Below are 19,810 nucleotides of genomic sequence, written 5' to 3' on the forward strand. Positions count from 1 at the left end.
GAGAAATAGAGAGCGTTAACATGAACATTTAAGCAAAAAAAATCACTTATAGTGGACTCTTCTGATTTCTCACTACAAAAAGCAACTTTGTAAGTGGAAATGAAAAGCATGCCAGCAATAGGACCTGATGTTTTTGAAATACTTTGTTACACATGAAAAATGAGCAGATTAAGAAAAATAGCTGTATTTTTCAAAGAAATAGCTGCATTTTTCACATTCTAACAAATTAAGGGAAAGAGCATAATAGGAGTGAAAATGCAAACTGCCACAACAAAATTGGCTCATATACATATGTAAAAGGATTCTATAGAGACGAAACTACTGAGGAGCTGGCAACCAAACCAAAGAGGAGAGCAACCAAAAGTGCAATACTGTAAGTGGTAGATTCAGCCAGCATTGAGTTGTTCCTGAAATCATTATGTCTCATTGAAGAAGGGGCCACCTACTATAACTCCAAATGCCACATTAGGATTTGGTTGAGGTGATAAATTTGTTCTATACAAGTGTTTAACATTGAATGCACGGGTTGAAATAACATTCGGTAATAAATTTGTTCGAAATGATAAATGTCCAAATTACGGAATATTGCTATTCGTCCTTGATGTTACTTGATGCTATTCGCTTTTATTTGCTTAAGTTGTTGTTATTGTTGTTGTTATACTATTGCACATTCTCTTGCTCAAGTGTTATGAATGAAACACTTTTAAATCAAGAAAGGGTTTCTATGAGCTCATTTCTTCATTGAATGAATCAATCGACCTTTCATACCAGCTTCCCTTACTGTTGTTGGTAATCACCTATATATTATTTGAAAAATCCCTCATCTTTTTTTTTTTCTTCTAAAGCGGTGAAGTTCAAACTCACCGTAAATATATAAAATTGAATGGTTGGAATTAGAAACATGACCCCGCATTTCTTTTCCAACATGATATAATCAAGTTAGAGAGTACCAGCAAAATAAAATAAGATAGTGCTTTATTTAGAAAACTCCTATATTTGGGTGGAGACATTAGATAACCTTTCTTAAAAAGATGTGGATCCTCTACTGGTGTTTTTCTATACCAATGTCTACAATGCCACTCTCACCTGTCCAATCCAGTAGTAGTAACATACGAACATAAATTTTTTGACATTGTATACATACACTATATAAAAGTACACTCAACACCATGTTAGTTTGATTAAAAGAGAGAGAAAAAAATTGGATTTGAATTAGATGAAGGTTTACAACCTAATCATCAACATTGCTAGTAGAGTCAAGCCTTACAAAAAATAATCTTATATCATCTTAAAACAAATGGTAGGGAATTGTATATGAATACAAAAGATAAAGAAAAAACTATTGGCAGTCACTTGTATAATTAAGGGAACAATATTTTATGCGCTCATCCTTACCGCCCTTGCAAAAGAAAGAAAAACAGGCAATTGCAGTAGAAAAACAGGCAGCAGAGGATCTCTTGCCCCCCTGCAATACTAACATCCATGAGCTTAAATTATGTTGTCCTCACAAACTCCTACTGACGTAGCAAAACACATCTGATCTATTATTGTCTTTTATCCAATGTTTAATGGCAGTAAATTAATATAATGACTTTCTGATGCATCAAAACATCAGAACTTTACTTCCAACATATCTAGTTTTATTTCATGTTAAAATAGTATATGTGCTAAAATAAAAATAAAATAAAAAATATGATTGTTATCTGGAAATCAGCTATATATACAGGGACCTGTTACATATTTTTGCTATGTATTGTTAAAATTTGAAATATTATCATCAAGAAGAAGCAACATGAGGCCTCATCTTAAACTTTCTAATAGTTTATAATTACCACATATGAAATAACTCAAATTCCATATCCTGTGAAAAATCTTCCTATATCAATTGAGTAAGGATCCTGCATTAAAAAGAATAACACAAGTGAGTAATGTAATAATTCTTTTGCATTTTGTAACATTCTATTTTTCTTAGGTAAATATTGTGTAGAAGATATGGACCTTAAAGTGTGTGAGATTAAGAGTTCAAAGCAAAAAGTTTTTATAAGTTTAAAATCGTTAATAGCAGGATGACATTTGACTATCCAAAAAAATTGATGGCAGGATGAGGATCCCACAATGACTCTAGGTGTATGTATATTAGCCTACCAGTCACTTCTACACAAATAAAACTTTGACAGTATAAACATCCAATTCTTGCACAAAACTAACATTTTTCGTTTTATCATAAATTCGTAGTCATAGGGCACCTATGATTAAAACATGCATGTTGATTGCACAATTAAGGATGGACTTTGAATTTTAAAAAATAAATAAACAGTACACATACCCTCATCTGCCCTCTGATCAAAGGTTGGCTTTCCAATCCAAAGTAGCGACGATTCTCACCGCCATCTAGCAAATGGCGTCCCGTCCAAGCGGGCATATCTTTGATCAGTTCAATCACCACATCTGTAAATTCAAAACACAAAGGGAATGGAATTAAAGAAAAACCCTTCCTTTCACAAATCCCTAAATGGAACAAAACCAACCTCCAAATCTGTTGTTTAAAAATTAAGAAACTGTAGAGCAAGACAAAAGTTATTGAAAACATACTCTTTTTCTTTTTCTTAATGGTCCCAGCAACATGCGTACTCTTCATTTTTAGAGTAACCTTCACATAAAGAATTTTGAAAGGTAAATATAAATATTGTAAGATAGCAAAGTTATGCATTCACCTTATCATACTAAAGGTGCCCCCACTTCATAACTGTTTCATGATCAAATTTACACTTGTGATTAACGCTAATTGATGCCCAAATAATTAAGTGACTGATTATTGAGTACTAAAGGTGCATAAAAGCACAATGTTATTATGGAATAGATTAAAAAGAACACACCTGATTCCTTTTGTTTATATATACAAATACAACTTTGAAATAAAAAGTAGTATAACATTTGCTCAAACTCTAATCTATATTATTAAAAATATCAAGTAACTCATCATGGAATTCTCCATCTTACCGTTCAAGACATTGCTCAAAGATCCCCTAAATATATTTTAACATCACACTGCCTCAATGATAGGAATATGGACTACTCTTCATTTCTTAATTGATTTAAAATTGGATTTTGAGGAATGAGGAGGGGAGATTTTATTATACATCTCACATTTGAGATGAAAATGGACAAACATGAATGCATGCACCCTATATTTGGAAGCCTTTAAAAACTCAGTACCGAATAGCAATGGACAAATACGATGTTTAGCAGAAAATAACTGTGATTAGATAACAGGAAGATAGCCAATACAACCGACCAACTCGATCAGACCTTTCTAGCCTTTTATTAAGAGCAGCTAGCTACACATATACAAATATACATATACTATATGATTAACTTAGCATTAATTGGAAGAAGAGGTTGCAGAAGGGTGCTGCAGCGGCCATTCATTGGAATACACTAAAACTTTCGACATAAAAATCACGTTTTAGCTTATAATCATGTTAAGAATTATAGCCTTAACCACACACACTATAACTTTACACTATAACTTGTAATTTTCTTAATTACAATAGAACTAATTGACTATTGGTGACACAAAAAATTAAGATATGACTTTCCATTTAATCTAAAACCATCAATTAGTAAGTATTGATATCTGGCTAAGGAAAGAAAGAATAAGTGAAGTTTTACATAGAACAAAATTTTATTTAGAAGAACGAAGACAGAAATGGTTAAAAGCGATTTATTAGAATTCGGACTAGTGCAAAACAGATGATGAAATAAATGGACACTCACACAATTTTAATTTCCGCAATTTCAGAAAGATTTAAAGAGTTTGCTTTTGATAGGTATCTAGAGTGAAGAGAATATTCTTCGGCAGCAGACAATGGAGGCCCGTCAATGTCGCCATATCCAAGTAATTTAGCACAATTAAAGCCTCTTTGTGCTTCAGCAGTTTTCTCCCACTGTTCCAGACGCCTTTGATCAGGGTCTTTAATCAAGGACATGAAGGCAGGATCCAAAAATGAATCTAAATTTGATGAATTCCTATAACACATGGATCAAGAAATTTTTACCAGAAGTAAGATTGAAAAAAGTGTGATGTTCTATTCAGTCAAATACAACAAAAACACTTAAGCGCCATACAACTAAATTGCAAGCAAATGAATCTTAGTATGCTCATACACATTCTCAAAGGCTTGTAAACTTGTAATAGAAACTGTTAAATATATTATCTGGACATGTAAACCAACATTTATATATATGCTTGGATTGATGATGCATCCTGACTCTCTGGACTCCTAGTATATATTTTCACAATGAAACATGCTGAGAAATAAAAAAAATGAAAATTAAAAAAAAATTACTGACTTTCGAACCAGGCTAATATCGCTGACAGGAATATCAACTGCAGCATCAGGTGATCTTGAAACACTCTTTTTAGGTAAAGGCTTTATTCTGATTTTACGCTCATCTATGATGGTCTCACCATTTTCATCCGCAAATCTGCAGGAAGTTTTGACAAAGCAACTTGCTCCTCATGTTTATCCTGAGGAAAGTAAAGTGGAAGCAGCCTACATGAAACAACTTGCATGGTAAAAATAAATAACACCAAGTCCAAAGCCATGTTGAAAAGAATATCAACCATACTTGTATAACGATAAGAAAGTTTGTGTCAACAAAGAAAATTGCAGATATCAAATAAAGGAAAATAATGCTGAAAATACCTTTTATATATTTCAGTGACCAAATCACATTGTTATTAAGAATTTTATGGAGCGGCATGCTGAATTTTATGGAGACATGAAATGTTACATTTTTTAATTAAAATCAAAGGCATCTATATTCAGGTCAACTGGAGCAAACACTAATCTACAATGGTGTGCAGTAGGGAGATTGAAATTAAACAGGATAGTAATAAAAGCAAATGCAGCCTAGCTGAAAAAACATAGTCCAGCACATGGGTGAAGAAATGAGGAGTAGAAAAACTAAACCTTGAAGGAGGAACTCTCAAATATGTGATAGGTGAAATCTTCCACACCAAGATTAAGAAGAGGTAAGCCAACCTGCACACACAACAAATGTTCATATATAATTAAATGTCAATAAATTTTCAAAATAGATGAAAATGCAGGGAAATTTCATGGCACAAAAGGCAAAATCCAAAGTATATTCAGAAATGCACATGTAGCAAACAAAATCTGATTGAAGCGTTGGTTCATGACACAAAACACAACCACAAAATTCACAATCACTTACTTTAAAGACCAAAATCGAACCGTCACAGTTACATTCTCTTTAGTTTTATGAGAATCCAATGGCACAACCTCTAGATAAAACTGTTACGGCTTCCTACGCATTGACGAAGACGTATTTTGTTCCAAAGGACTGTACTTCCCTTAGTTTATTTCCACCCTTCTTCAATAGTTTTGTACCTCTTATCTTGAAGAACCTTCTTTATAGCCACAGTTTCTCCAGTCTCCAAACACTTTGCCTGTCACAGCAAAAGCAGAAAAACAAATCAAAATCAAAGCAGAGTATACACAAAAAAACATCAAACCTACTCAAAATCAAAGATACCAAATAGGGATTACATAAAAGACTAACCTGAAAAACTACTCCAAAAGATCCATGTCCAACAACACGCTCAACAATGCTACCATATAAGTTTATAGATTCTATAGCTGTCCAATAATTATCAGAAATGATAAATCAAACACACACACCTGCTTTGGCTGGCCATTTTTACCACCAATGGTTGTGACAATTATATGTCCGGTTTCGGTACCATTTCCATCTACAATGCTAGCGGCTTTCATTTCCTGCATATAGATTTAGATCAGCAATTTTGACATAAATAGGCTGCAAATTTATTCAACCAAAATGCTTATTCAAGATCAAGAACAAAAATTGCAGAAAAAGTATACACAAAGTTAAAAAAAATAAACGAAAAAAATTGTTGACTTATCATCCCTAATTTTCATGTCATTAATATCTTCAGGCAACTTTTCAATACCAACTGAACTTGCATTCTTGTCTATAAATCCAGAAGCAGGCGCAACACCACCTGATGCCATCATCTCTTCTTAAAAAAAGTACAAAACACTTTACTTAACTATTTCCTTTCAGATCATACACGACTTCAAAACTGGAATAAATTGTAGTCAAATAGTTCCAATGAATAATATTTCAAAGTAAATTCACTCAAAGGTAATTATCTCTGCAGTTTCATTGTACCAGGATCAGACCTGAAGTCAATCAAGTGTACACATACTGAGTCCAAATATGAAATATGTTGTTCCACCAAAACTATGCTATTGGTATTATGATTACTACTATCACTGTCACTGCCAACACTACCATCACTACTACTTCTCAGTAGTTATTGCTAAATCCAAAATTTGTGATTTTGCGATAAGTGGTAGTAACAATTACTGCCAGATGAAGTTATTAACAGCTTCGAGTTCAATCAAAGAAAGCTTCTCAAAAGGAAAATTGTGAAGGAAAGGAAACTCAATATACTGTATTAACAAAAAACAATTTCTTAATCTCTAACCTGTTTTTTGATGTCTCAACCATAGGAGCAACACTCTCTGATCCCATATCAACAAAACCAGCTATCCTTGTCATCCTCATGAAAGATCAAAGTTAGCAATCTAGATGAAATATTTTCCCAAGTAACATAATTTCCACCTCATTAAAAATCGAAATTTTTGGCCACACCCTCATAAAGAATCTCATATCTGGTCTCATCTAAATTTTGAAGATTCATCAACCAAAGTCACCAAAATCCAAGATAACTTATCACTAACAAAACCAGTCAATCAACATTCTTAAATCTTTCAAACTGTAATTGTCACAACACATATACAAAACATGTATTTTAACCAAGCATAAAAACTTGTTTTGAACACTTTTGAAGCAAAGCAGATTCCTAGCACCACCTTATTTTATAGACTACAAAAAGATAAACTTGTTTGGAATTTGAAAATTCATCTCTTGGGAGATAACAGGCACAAATTTGAAGAAATCTCTATAGCATAAAGAAAACTTCTATATCAAAACCATTTCACCAACTCATAAAAAGATATCTTAAATGGACATTATATTTAATCTCAAACCAGCTATGAAAAACAACTTTCTTCCCAAACCAAACCTATTAAAAATAAACATATCAAGATGTATTTAATCCTAAACCAGCTAATGATAACAAATTTCTCATGATTTTAACATTGTTATCAAAATTAGCCAAAATGATCATGACTTTACCAACATTCATCCAACTTCATAGAAAAACCAAACCTTTTAGAATGACCTCACAACATCATAAATTATACTAAACATGAATACCAGAAAATCAAGATATTAGAATTTCAAGTCATTTTCCACCAATGATTCACCCAAACACTATCTTTCACCCAAATTTTGTATCAAACACTATCATTATAACCTCATTCTGAGACAAACTTTATCTTTCACCAAAATTTTATATCAACAGACTATATCAGTTTTTAACAACTTAGACACATCATGCAGAATCCTTATCAGCAGATTTTCCAAAATAGCTTAATCACAACTTATTGCTTTTGTCTCAAGATTTTGCAATTGTCTCAAACATGCAACCAAAATCAAATAAAAAAAGACTCAAAAACACCATAATACAATTTTAAAAAACATTATCAGAATCACACACATAGCAGAATCACACAAACATAGCAGAATCACACAAAAACAAAACAAAACATCAATAAGCAATTAACATAAACAGCATCAACTCCCAGGATCACAAACCTTTGTGCTTGATGACCAAGAAACCTGCAGAAGAACAATCAAAAGCAAAGATATCAACATTCATTAAAAAAAAAGAACAAAATCACAGAAAAATTTAAAAAATCTAACAAAAAAAGGACATGCAAAGCAATTAAAAGCAAAACACAAACCTTTATGCTTGATGACAAAAAAACCTGAAGAAGAAGAAGAAAAACAAACTTAGAACAAAACCAAAACAAAGAGAAATGAAAAAAAAAAAAAAACAGAGACATGCAAAACAGGAGAAGAAACAGATTTTTTTTTTTTTTTTTATATATACAGGAGAAGAAGAAACCGGAGAGGAAAGGGAAAAGCAACGATGAAGTGAGAAGAAGGAGGTAGTGGAAATGAGGAAGAGAATTGAAATCATATGCCTCCATATATATAGAGAAACACTCCCCAATTACCAAATGACAAAAATACCCCCACAAGGGCAAAATGGTAAAAAAAATGGACATGGATTTTTCTATATAGTTTAGTAGACTTCTCCAAATCCATCCTGTTTGTGTTTATTCTTGTCTCATATTTGTATTATAGTAACTAGTACTGTTTTAGCATGTGAGCTTCAGCATGTGATTATGATAAGTAGACAATCCAATAATTAATGGAGTTAGTTTTGAGTTGGAGTTAGAGAGTTTTGACCATTACATGTTGAAATATTTTATTATTTAATTATATTCTAATATTATGTGAGCAAATATTGTAATAATAATTATATTAGTTATTTATCAATTGTGAGCTTTACTTGATTAGTTATCAAATTAAGCGATATGACTATTAGATTTCTAATTCGATAATTAATTAAAATATTTAATTAATTGATATATGGACTCAATGAGTAGATGTATGGATGACTCATTAACGGAATAATGGAAACCCTAATGATCGTCCGTAAAAAGAGGATATGGTCCCTAAAACACCGTATATGGCAAAACTCTCTCTTCTGCCCATAAGAGAAATTGAGGCAGGTACCGGTTGAGGAAGAACCAAATCAACCGCCGCTAACTTTGTTGTTTGTTTCAGATCACCTCATCTCTGTTTATGTTGTTGTTGAGAGGGCTGTCATCAAAGCTTCAATTCAGGTATTCCTAATACCTAATTATTACTATCTTGATAAATCAAACATGTCGTATGTTCAATGTTTTGTTTTCTTCCGTCATTAATTCATAATTTTTAAACATGTTTCATGAAATCTGTTTTTTATTAAGACCTAAATTTCTAACATTACAGTCTTTGATTTTCTTTTTATGAGCAAATTGCATGTTGATCAAGCATTCGTGCATATTTTTGTGTCATATCATATGTGTCGCGCTATATACAGGGATGGATTCATTCATATAGGCTATGTGTGGCTAAAGCCACACATCCAACTTCACTGTTTTTTAATTATGAATAGGGGTAATAGTTATTTTAGTCCCTAAATGTGTAACGAGTAGTTACAATTGTCTTTTAATGTATTAAAATTTTAAAATAGTATGTGATTTTACACTTTGATAAGCAAAATAGTCCATGATGTGACAATAAGTAAGTATATTGAATGACTAATATGACAATATTAACTAAGTATTTTAATGTTAGAGACTACTTTGATTAACGAAGTGCACAATCAGGGACTATTTTGAAATTTTGATACATTGAGTGACTATTATAGCCACTCTTTACACATTCAGGGATCAAAATGACTATTACTCCTTATAAATAAAACACAATGTTTCTTTGAAATTTTAGTCCCACATACCAAAAGTCTAGATCCGCCCCTGTCTATATAGCATATCTCTAAAAATCAAAAGAGAAGCAGATTAGTAGTGTCATACAAGAAAAAGATTACCATATCATTCAATATTTTCCTTTCTTGATTATATCTCTCTTTTCTCCTTTCCAAACCTTAGTCGTCACCTCTTTCTTCTTCTTGTTTATTGAAGAGGGGTGATTTAGAGTCAATTTTGACCCAAAATCACCCTTTCGAATTGTTTTTCCTTCTTTTCTAATTGAATACGTGATTTTCTCGTATTTTTAGTTTTCTTTCTTTTGTTTTTGTGATTTCGTCATCTCTGCACGACTCTGTTTGTTTTGATTTTCCATCTTTGTGCAGAGTGTTTTTTATTTCTCGACTGTGTTTTGATTTCCCGTCTTTGTGTTGTGTGTTTTTTATTTCTCGTCTTAGCGCGGTGTTTATTTGATTCAGATTGAAAGATTAGCTTGTTTTGGAGACTTAAATATAGTCATATTTATAGGTATGTGTACTTTGACGTGTTATGCTGTTAACATTGATGATGTGAGTTTGTTCCCAGATTCGTTCTTTTTGCTTTTAACGATTTTGAATTTGTATTGAATTGATTTACTATCTCAATTTTAATGAATTGATAACATTTAATTTTTTTTAAAAAAAAAAGAAAAGTTGAGTAGACCCACAGCCACAACTCTTTCACTTCAAAAAAAAAAAAAAAACTTAAATGAACCCATAAACAGTTTTGTTCTCAAGAAGTTGATGCTTTTTTTAGTTTGGTCAACGAGAAGTTGATGCTTTTACCCCTTATAAAAATCAACAATTATTTAAGAACCATCCATGCACAATAGAAAAATTCATTTTTAATATGTAAATAGGTCATTTATTTAATATTTTTTTATAGTAATATATGATAAGTACTTAATTATTTCAATTCAAATCTTATACAAATTTCTTAAACAAGATTTAGTTAATCACCTACCAATAATTCCATATCATTACATTATAATTTTTTAATATTAGAAAAGTGTGGAGCCTACAAATAAGGAGAGTGCTTATTTGAGACTTAACTCATTTGGCACAAAAAACAAAAACAAAAATCCCCAATGGTGGTACATAATATGTACTAATACTTATGGTGATAGCTAGAGTAAATATATAGACAAATATATTTCCGAAATTCTAAAATCATGAAACACCCCACTAAAATTTTATATTTATGTGCAAAATCTCGCTTAAAATTGATAATAATCAAGCAAATTGGTCTATGTGACAAACATTTTTTCTTGTGTTCTCTTGGAAGATTTTTCTGGTATATATAATTTAATTTCAATTAAAAAAAAACCATCACGGATGGGATGTTGGAGAAGAAGTCACAGGAAGATGGAGAAGTGAGATATGAAGGTGAGAACTAATAAAGTAGTAAGTTTATCGTTCTCCACAGGGATTGTCATTCAACTTATCAATTAGCCAAGCTTATTTTAACGAGTGAAATTAAAAGAGATTTGAATAGGTTTGTAGGGTTTAATTGTCTTGTCTAATGTAAGATTAGGTTTGTGATTCAGATGATTAACGACGATTAGGGAATCTCTCTTCGTCTTTGTTTGAATTAACTTAGAAAACAATCAGTTATGTGGTGTCTAGTTATGATTTAAGAAACTAAATTTAGAAGTCCTATTAACCATAACAATAACATGTCTGGTAAGATAACCTAATTATAATTATGGCATTACCGAAGGAAGATTTAGAAATTATGAAGTTTCTTACCTAATTTCATTAATTATAATTAAGAATTAAGCAATTGGAACTGACATGAACAAAGTAAATTTGGGTTTTCAGTCCTACTAATTCCTTACGGATCAATTTTCAAGATTACCGATACAGATTCTCAATTGAAAAAGCATTAAGAACATGCAAGAACATATTAAATCGGACACAAGAAAAATCATAACTGAATATAAACTTTATTAATTTAATCCAACAAATAAGAAGGGGTGAATCTTAGAATCCTAATCAAAGAGGTTTAGTGGCTCGTCGCAAGATACATCTTAACAAAACAGTAGAAAAACATACCCCAGAGAGAACAAGAGGATGATGGAGATCCTCTGCCTTGGAGCTTTGTTGCTAGACCTTTGTCTTGAACCGCTAGCTTTATGAATGAATAATAATGTGTGCAAGAGTCTCTATTTATAGAAAATAATTACTTACGGTTTAATACAAGGAAATTGCGCTTTTTCCATAGTAAAATTGAAGGTTTACTATGCAATGTTAAGCATGAGTCAGTATTCACACTTTAGAATTACGCCTAATTTAAGTTTGACTTTACCTTGGTGAATCACATTGAACTTAAACTAGTGTGGTCACAAACTGAATCAATGTCAAGGTCATAAAGCTTGGGAGCATAGCCAATGATGAGAGGCACTGCATAAAAATGAACAAATAATTCATGTATTAACTAATGTTTTTCGAAACCCTTGCAATGAATTGTAAATTCTTCATGCTTGTGGAGAACAATGATAAACCAATTATTAAATCCTTAAATTGTGGGTAAAGAAAAATATGAATAGGCAACAAAAATGAAGAGATAAGATAAAAAAAGTGTAAAAGAAACCCAGCCGGCCCTAGTTGTCGAGTGAGAGAAACTCTAACTTCTCTCTAAACTTTCTTTCTCCTCCGTTCATCGAAGAGGGGTGGTTTTAGGTCATTTTTTGACCTAGAATCACCCCTCTACATCTTTTTTTTCCCTTTTCTTTCAATCTAAATAAATGGTTTTCACATATATCAAGTTTTTCCTGTTGTGTTTTTTGTGATTTTGTCGTCTAAGTGCGGCGTTGTATTGTTCGTCGTCTTGTGCGGCTTTTGATTTTGCGTCTTGTCGCGGTGTTCGTTTATTTTCTATTGAAAGATCTACATCAGTCAATTACAAATTCAACGTTGCAGATCTGGAAGCATAGGTATTTCGGTGACTTAGGTTTTATCATATTATTTGTAGGCATTTTGCCGTTGTATGCTATTAACTTGGGTGTTGTGAGTTTGTTCGCAGATTCACCCTTTACGTTTTTAGCAATGTTTATATATGATGTACTCTATCGATTTGAATGAATGAATATCGTTTTGTTCTTATAAAAAAAATGAAGAGATAAGTGAATGAGAAGAAGATAAATATTTTTAAGGAAAACAAAAGGAATGAATAATCAACTTTCATCCTAAAATTGCAGTTTTCATACAATCTAGTCCTAATATTACCGAAATTTCAAAATGACTTGTGAAATTGAAAATCCTCAACAGTGTAAGGCCTTATGTGATATGAGATCCCAATCTCATATCCATTTAGATTGGCGTATGTAGTCTCTGATATCTAATGTTCTAAAGAATTTTCATATGATGGAATTTTCTAATTGCAGGACCAAATTTCCTACATTGGTGATTTGTGTCATTAAACTTTAGCGGAGTCCATAGTCATATGTGGACCAACTCATCTGGTATCAACTAAATCCTCTTCTCTTTTCAACAAATTCACAATCTAACATTTGATTCTAATTGTGCTTTCCCCCTATTGAGATTAGCTTTAGTATAAGTTCTTTAAGGCCATTGTTTAAGCAATCTATTAAAAGAAAATTTGTCATAGAAATATAAGTGAAAATTTGTCAAAGTCATAAATACACTACTTTAAAAAAAAGTTACCTATTTTGATTACTTAAACAATGTTTGTGCGCCTGTTTGGAACAACTTATAAAAACAGCTGATGAAATTTTTCTTCACCTTTTTTCAACTTATTTTCATAAAACAATTTATTATAGTTTTTATCCTTTGCTATCTAAATAGTTTATTTTAACTTATACACAAGTGTTTGTCCAAAAGCTCTAATAAGTTGTTTATCCAAAAAGAGTCTAAATCTGTGATTCAGTCAAAACCAAAGTCACTATTGAGTTCCAGTACCATGTGGAAGCAAAGCAGATAACCATATCCAATGCCACACCTTGTAAGAAATCTGTTATAAATTCCATAGTCCATCCGCTTAACCCCGACAAATTCCCCAAGTTAATCTTTTATTTTATTTTTCATTGAGATTAGTTTTAGCAACAATAAAAAAATCCAATCAGTTAATTAAGTTTTTATTAAAAATTAGGACAACATTCAGAAAGATGTGAAGAAAAGAAAGATAGAGGGAATAATCATATTCAACAGAGGAATTGAACTACTTAATACTCGTCTACAGTGTACTACAAGCGATGGAAAGACTTCTATACTAAGGTTAGAGAATATGAACTATAAATACCCTATGTATGCAATAAATAGTGTAGAAACACAAATCAAATCAAAACCTACTCTACGAAGTATCAATACATACACTGAGACTAACACGTCAACACTCATCGTTACTAGGTAGTTGTCTGACACTAGACACGCCTTCATCTAATCAAGCCTTACGCCTGAACTTCTCGTGGTTCCAAATCTGGATTTCAAAGTGTTCCACGGAAGAGTCTAATGATATTATCCATAGCCATCATGAAGTTTAAGAAGCACAATGAGGTGACCACTAAAAGGAACATGTTGAAGAAATACCACTTCCAAAACTCAGGGAGGAGAATCCACAATAGTGTCTCACATCCAACTACACCAGATAAGTGGAATACGATTATCGTAGTTAGGAAGCTCAAGCCAGGCATGGTTGCAACTGCATGACAAAACAAAGCAGTCAAAAACATGAAGAATGTTGGGGAGGATTGTTGGAATAGGTTGTTAGTGTTTGAATCTTTATCCTTAATCCCAATTGAAGCCAACTCCAAACTCATGAGAATAAAATAAGCTTTATGCATAATCATTTTGTGTTTGTGATTGGAGAATAACAAGTTTTTGAAATTCTAAGCGCTGAGGGCTAGTGTTCCAAATGGTGGGGCCCCTTCTCGGACCCTGCGGAGGGCTAGTGTTTAGGACGGTAGAGGTCTAGTGTACGACATGAGAGTTGATACGCCAATTCAATGCAGCTGGTGTGGCAGATTAACGTAGTCACTACAACAAATCAGTTGATAATACACCATTTCGAGAACTGCGAGAGGATAATCCACAAAAGCAAGGTTGTCAAAATCGGGACTTTTCTTCAAGTCGAAAGAGAGTAGCAAAATCGGGACTCGTAAAATCGCAATAAAAATCGAAGGATTTTACCCAAGGACTTTTGTAGAATCGATATAGGATAGCAAAGTCGGGACTCGTAAAATCGCAATCAAAGTCGAGGATTCTACCAAAACAAAATAATGCTAAATATATGTTATGACTAAAGTCCACACACACACACACGCACACGCACGCACGCATGCACGCGCACACACACACACACAACCTAGACAAAATACTTAAAGGCAAATCCTAGATGCCTGGCAAAATACTTGAGCACAAGTGAGTAAGGCTATCAGTGTGAAGAAGAAATGGAAAAGATGACGGATGATGGATTGAAGATGAAACAATGATGGATTGAAGGAAAGGATGATGGATTGAAGGAAGAAGGAAAACTAGTTAGGTTTAGTTCATCTTTAACTAGATGAACGTGTAACTATTGAGGAAGTGTGGGGGAAGTAAAAGAATGGAAATTATTGGCCTTTTGAGTATTTATAGAACCGGGTCATGGATTCAATCGGGTCAATTCACAAATTGGATAAAACAAAATTGATCCTTTTCAAAAAATGAACAAAATCCTTCAAAATCCATCAAAATCCTGCGATTTTGAACGGATTTCACGATTTTGTGTGATTTCGTGCGATTTTGATAGGATTTTGCCTGTGTTTGGGACTTTGCTAGGGATTTGAGTCGTTGAGGCTATGCAAAGTCGCAGAAACCTGGATTTTGGGACTTAAGTCGCGTTTTTTATAACAATGCACAAAAGTGTGTCGACCCCAACAACACCGAAAATACAAAAGATATATATAGTTGTTGGGAAGCTCATGTCAGCTGTGAATGCAACTGCATGACAAAATAGAGATGTCAAAAACAGTAACATTGTTATGGGTGGTGGTTGGAATGGGTTAGTGTTTAAACCTTGATATTTCATTGCAGCTAAAGGCACTAACAAACCCATCAGAATAAAATAAGATTTGTAATTATGCGTGGTCATTATGTATTGATTGGAGAAAACAAAAAGAGAAGAAAAGTGTATAGTATTTTATTTTTTGTGGTCATTATGTCTTGATTGGAGAAAAGAAAAAGAGAAGAAAAGTGTATTGTATTTTATTTTTTGGAAAGAAACCGGATCAAGATCAAGATCATAAACAACAGAAAAGAATAGGGTAAAGAGAGTGTAGGGTGTTTGGGAGTTTATATAGATTGGTCGATTATTGGTCGTTATTAGGATTGGTAAGTTGCTTACATGTTTTCTTGGGGATACTTTTTTTTCGAAATAAAAAAAAAAGTATCCCCAAGGAAATATTTCAAAAAAAAATTATCCCCAAGAAAACATGTAAGCAACTTACCAATCCTAATAACTACCAATAATCAACCAATCCTTGGGATACTATTGGTTGCTACTTTTGTAAAATGGGCCAAAATATTATTAGTTGCGACCAAAATATTATTGGTTTGTTACTTTTGTAAAAAAAAAGGTTTGTTACTTTTGTTTAATTCATTAATTCAAAATAAAAATAATAATGTATTGTTTGTCAATTTTGCATTCTTTTTGATATGTCACTTCATTGTTTTCACATTATGGAATGAGTCACTAAAGAGTATCATTAAAATCAGGGTAAGCAATTTAGAGACCTCGTTATAATTTAAGATATTGGCCCCCAAAAAGAAGCACACAAAAAATTGATGGTCTAAAAAAAAATTGGGGTACAAAAAACAAAGGGTTTGGATTTGGCTATATTATTATATTATATAGGAAAATATTATATTATTATATTATATAGGAAAATATGAAAATATTATATTATTATATTATATAGGAAAATATAAGACTAAATTTATTTTTATTAAAGAGGAGCCTGCTGGGGCTTGAACCCAGGTCAAAAAACCCAAGTCAAAGAAGCTAAAATTCACGGAGTAAGCCGCTGAACTGTGGCACTTGTTTGGTATTTTACCCAACATTTAACCTATTAACTCATTTTTCATGGCCTTGTATATAAAAAAAAAACATTTTGGGCCCAAAAAAAAATCACAGATCTAGGTAGAGTAGATTGAGGGCAACTATTCCCACTACTCTTCCGGTTATATTTGTTAAACCTTTGATATTTTAATGATTGCCTCCTCTTAAAATAACATGTTGCCTTTATTAAATAGAAATTTATACTATAAAAAAGAGTTTTGCTCATTAATTTTATAAACTCAAATGTGTAAATGCATTTGAGATGAAATTTTGAATATAAAAATATTTTTTTTAAATATAAATACACATAAAGAACAATTTTAATTTGTAGATGTTAGCGAGTCTTTAATTTTTCTAATATATAATAAGATAATGTTTATAATCTCGAGTATTTTTCTCAATAATAATGATGTTATTATTATATCACTTTTTTGCATCGCTAAAAATTTCTATAAATATCTATTGTACAAAATTTTACCCCTGCAAGTCAACATTTCTGAATCCGTCACCGCATGCACAAGGCAATTTTTTGTCACTAACTAATTAATTATATTTAATTTTTTATATCTTTTAATTAAATACGTTAATAATTATACTACAGAAATTATAATTCACTATTACAATCATGCACGGGCCACATGCATATGTCATTTAAAAATGATTAACAATTACAATTTTTTTAATATTTTCAACGTAAAAGGAGTTGGAGGTCCTAAGTTCAAACTTGAGCATAATCTAACAAACTAATTACTAACATTTGTCATTTAAAAAAAAATCGAATTTAGTTTAATCTTATATGTTTTTGGTGAGTAAAAGAAAGTGGAACATTATCCTTATTTTTATATCTTCTATATAAAAATCATTAGCGAGACAAATACATGCCTTTTAAGAATTAATCTTGTCTTGTCAAAAAAATTACTAAAATTACTTTTCTTAAAATTATTTTTGGTGAGTAATTATTTTTTTCTTCCTAAAAAAAAATTACTAAAAATAAGTGTTTTTTTTAATATCTTTGACATAAAAAGAAGAACAAATATAATACACAGATTATAATTTTCACATACTCTATTATTTCCATATTGTTTTTCTCTAAATGAAACATACATATACCACTAAAGCATTACTAAAAATTGTTTTTTTTTTTTATATTAATCAATGGAAAATATATATCACATAGTTTTCAGTACGAGATAAATATATTTGTCACATATTTTCTTATTTATCAATTACAAATAGTTTTTAGTACGTGAAAAAATATATACCACATATTTGTCATCGATAAATATAATTATTTAGCTTCTTAAAGAAATATTTAAAAATCACGGGATTAATATTTGTCACTTATACATAAGAAAAACAAGATACAAATATTTGAACCACGAATTTGTAAAAACTAATCATGACAATTTGGTAGACGTATCAAAACACAAGTCTTCTATTTTTAATTTCGACTATATGAAGAAAAAAAAATTAGCTGAATTAAGATGAGGACATGCATTAGGGAGGACCGCAGACATCCTAACTAGGTTGGCACCCTTGAGAAACCCCCATCCTTTGCCACTAGGCCTGACCCTCAAAACAAAAGAAAAGAAAACAAGAAAAACTAAGAAAAACGATACATGGGCAATCCAAAATGGTGCCTAAAGAAGTCCTTCCTAAGGAAATCGGGTAAGCTAGGTGACCACCAAGAGCCTTGAACAAAGTGACCATGGTTGGCAAGCTTGTTTGTGCTCCCATTACCATCACGAAAAATATGCGATGAAATGACTTGAACACCAGAATGAAGACAATTATGCCATCTGTTACGGAGATGAACAAGAACCGAGTTAAATGCAGAAAAATCTTAGATCGGGTTAAATAATCATCTTAGCGAAATGAGAAAAACAGATCGCATAATATTGCTTGATGTTTGCTGAACTCTGCAAATAATCAAGACAGAAATCTCAACAATGGCTGGGAGGTGACTACTACGTGATGCAGTGAAGACGCTACGAAGTAGTCACAAAGATTTTGAAAACATTCATGTTGTTACAGCAGTGTTGAGCAATGCTTATTCTCAGCGCACGTCTACATATGAAGAATACTAGGTGCAAAGATATGAGGTCATTTCTACTATATCTTTTCTCTGTCATGTAACTTTCTTAATTTTCTTGTTTTCAGGGAGCTTCCACACTATGCTGCCCGCACATGCTAAGCGCATACATTGAAGAGTTTAAGAAGCTTGCAAAGGCTCTAATCAGCTGGAAGACAGTAGAATCCGGTCCGCTACCCCCGGATTTTCTGGATAAGCAAGTAAACTTGCTACAACCTGTTGTGCTGTATGGAACTCCTTTTGAAGTAAATTTTGGCGATGTTTGCTCTGACATACCTCAGAACTCCACCTTTAAGAGTGGTGACAATGTGACAGTTTTATTCTGGTCTGCATGCCTTCAAAATGACCTTATGACGGAACACACCTTTGCCTTGGTAGAGTTTCTCAAAGGAAAAGATAAGTGGTCAGGGAGTTTAAAACTCAGTCCTACAAGTAAAGCAACCACGGAATGGAGGATACCACAGGGTGTGACTCCTGGTTGGTACAGAATAAGTCATTTTGGTGCTGCAAAGGGCTTGTTTGGATCGATAAATAACTTTGCAGATTCATCCAATGCATTTGTTGTAGTAGCATGAATTCATTAGTCCACAGGCCACAGCCATTACTATATTAATGATTTGTGGTGCTGAACCTTTCCAAATTCATTCCATCCTAAAGAAGGATGTTTCCAATACCTAGGGAAGCTTGAATTTTGTGATATATGGTTGTGTCTTACAATTTAAGGGATTGTAATCAATCATTGTGTTCATATTATTATTACTAATTTTTAGAGATGATAACTATTTACATATAGGAATTGTCTATTATTTGTTTACTTTAAATTTCTCTATTTGCCGTACGTATGCACAGCTAGATTAGATAAATAACAAGTAGAGTAGAAATAATTTTCATTACTATAATCTTATGGTATCAAAGTCAACCCTTCATCTTCGAAGTCACAGTTGATGCGAAATCGGTTTTTTGGATTCTGGTTTATAGAAAATGATTTTAGTGCTGAAATTAGTTTAAAACCAACATTTTGTCTAGAAAAACTAGTTTTAGTTCTATAAAATTGCCTAATAAACCAGTCTCTAAACAAATATAACATTATGAAGAATTTAGATACCATAATCACATTAATTATTCA

General features: G+C 32.1%; 2 long non-coding RNA genes and 1 pseudogene across 2 annotated transcripts; 1 reads left to right on the forward strand and 2 right to left on the reverse strand.

The window, feature by feature from the left end:
- Nucleotides 1–3,777: 3,777 nt before the first annotated feature.
- Nucleotides 3,778–4,967, reverse strand: LOC146938854 (uncharacterized). The gene is made up of 3 exons (XR_015031432.1): nucleotides 4,710–4,967; nucleotides 4,354–4,556; nucleotides 3,778–4,029 (listed from the first exon to the last, which is right to left on the reverse strand). It is a non-coding gene; the product is annotated as an uncharacterized LOC146938854 (long non-coding RNA).
- A 741-nt stretch (nucleotides 4,968–5,708) lies between these two features.
- LOC146938855 (uncharacterized) lies at nucleotides 5,709–8,171 on the reverse strand. The gene is made up of 5 exons (XR_015030000.1): nucleotides 8,087–8,171; nucleotides 7,923–7,946; nucleotides 7,774–7,797; nucleotides 6,539–6,599; nucleotides 5,709–6,064 (listed from the first exon to the last, which is right to left on the reverse strand). It is a non-coding gene; the product is annotated as an uncharacterized LOC146938855 (long non-coding RNA).
- Nucleotides 8,172–8,716: 545 nt separating this feature from the next.
- Nucleotides 8,717–19,464, forward strand: LOC146938856 (neutral ceramidase 2 pseudogene; annotated as a pseudogene).
- The last annotated feature ends 346 nt before the right edge of the window (nucleotides 19,465–19,810 follow it).

Source organism: Medicago sativa, chromosome 3 (assembly GCF_051527215.1).
Source record: "Medicago sativa cultivar Bolivia chromosome 3, Bolivia_mono, whole genome shotgun sequence".
Lineage (NCBI taxonomy): Eukaryota > Viridiplantae > Streptophyta > Magnoliopsida > Fabales > Fabaceae > Medicago > Medicago sativa.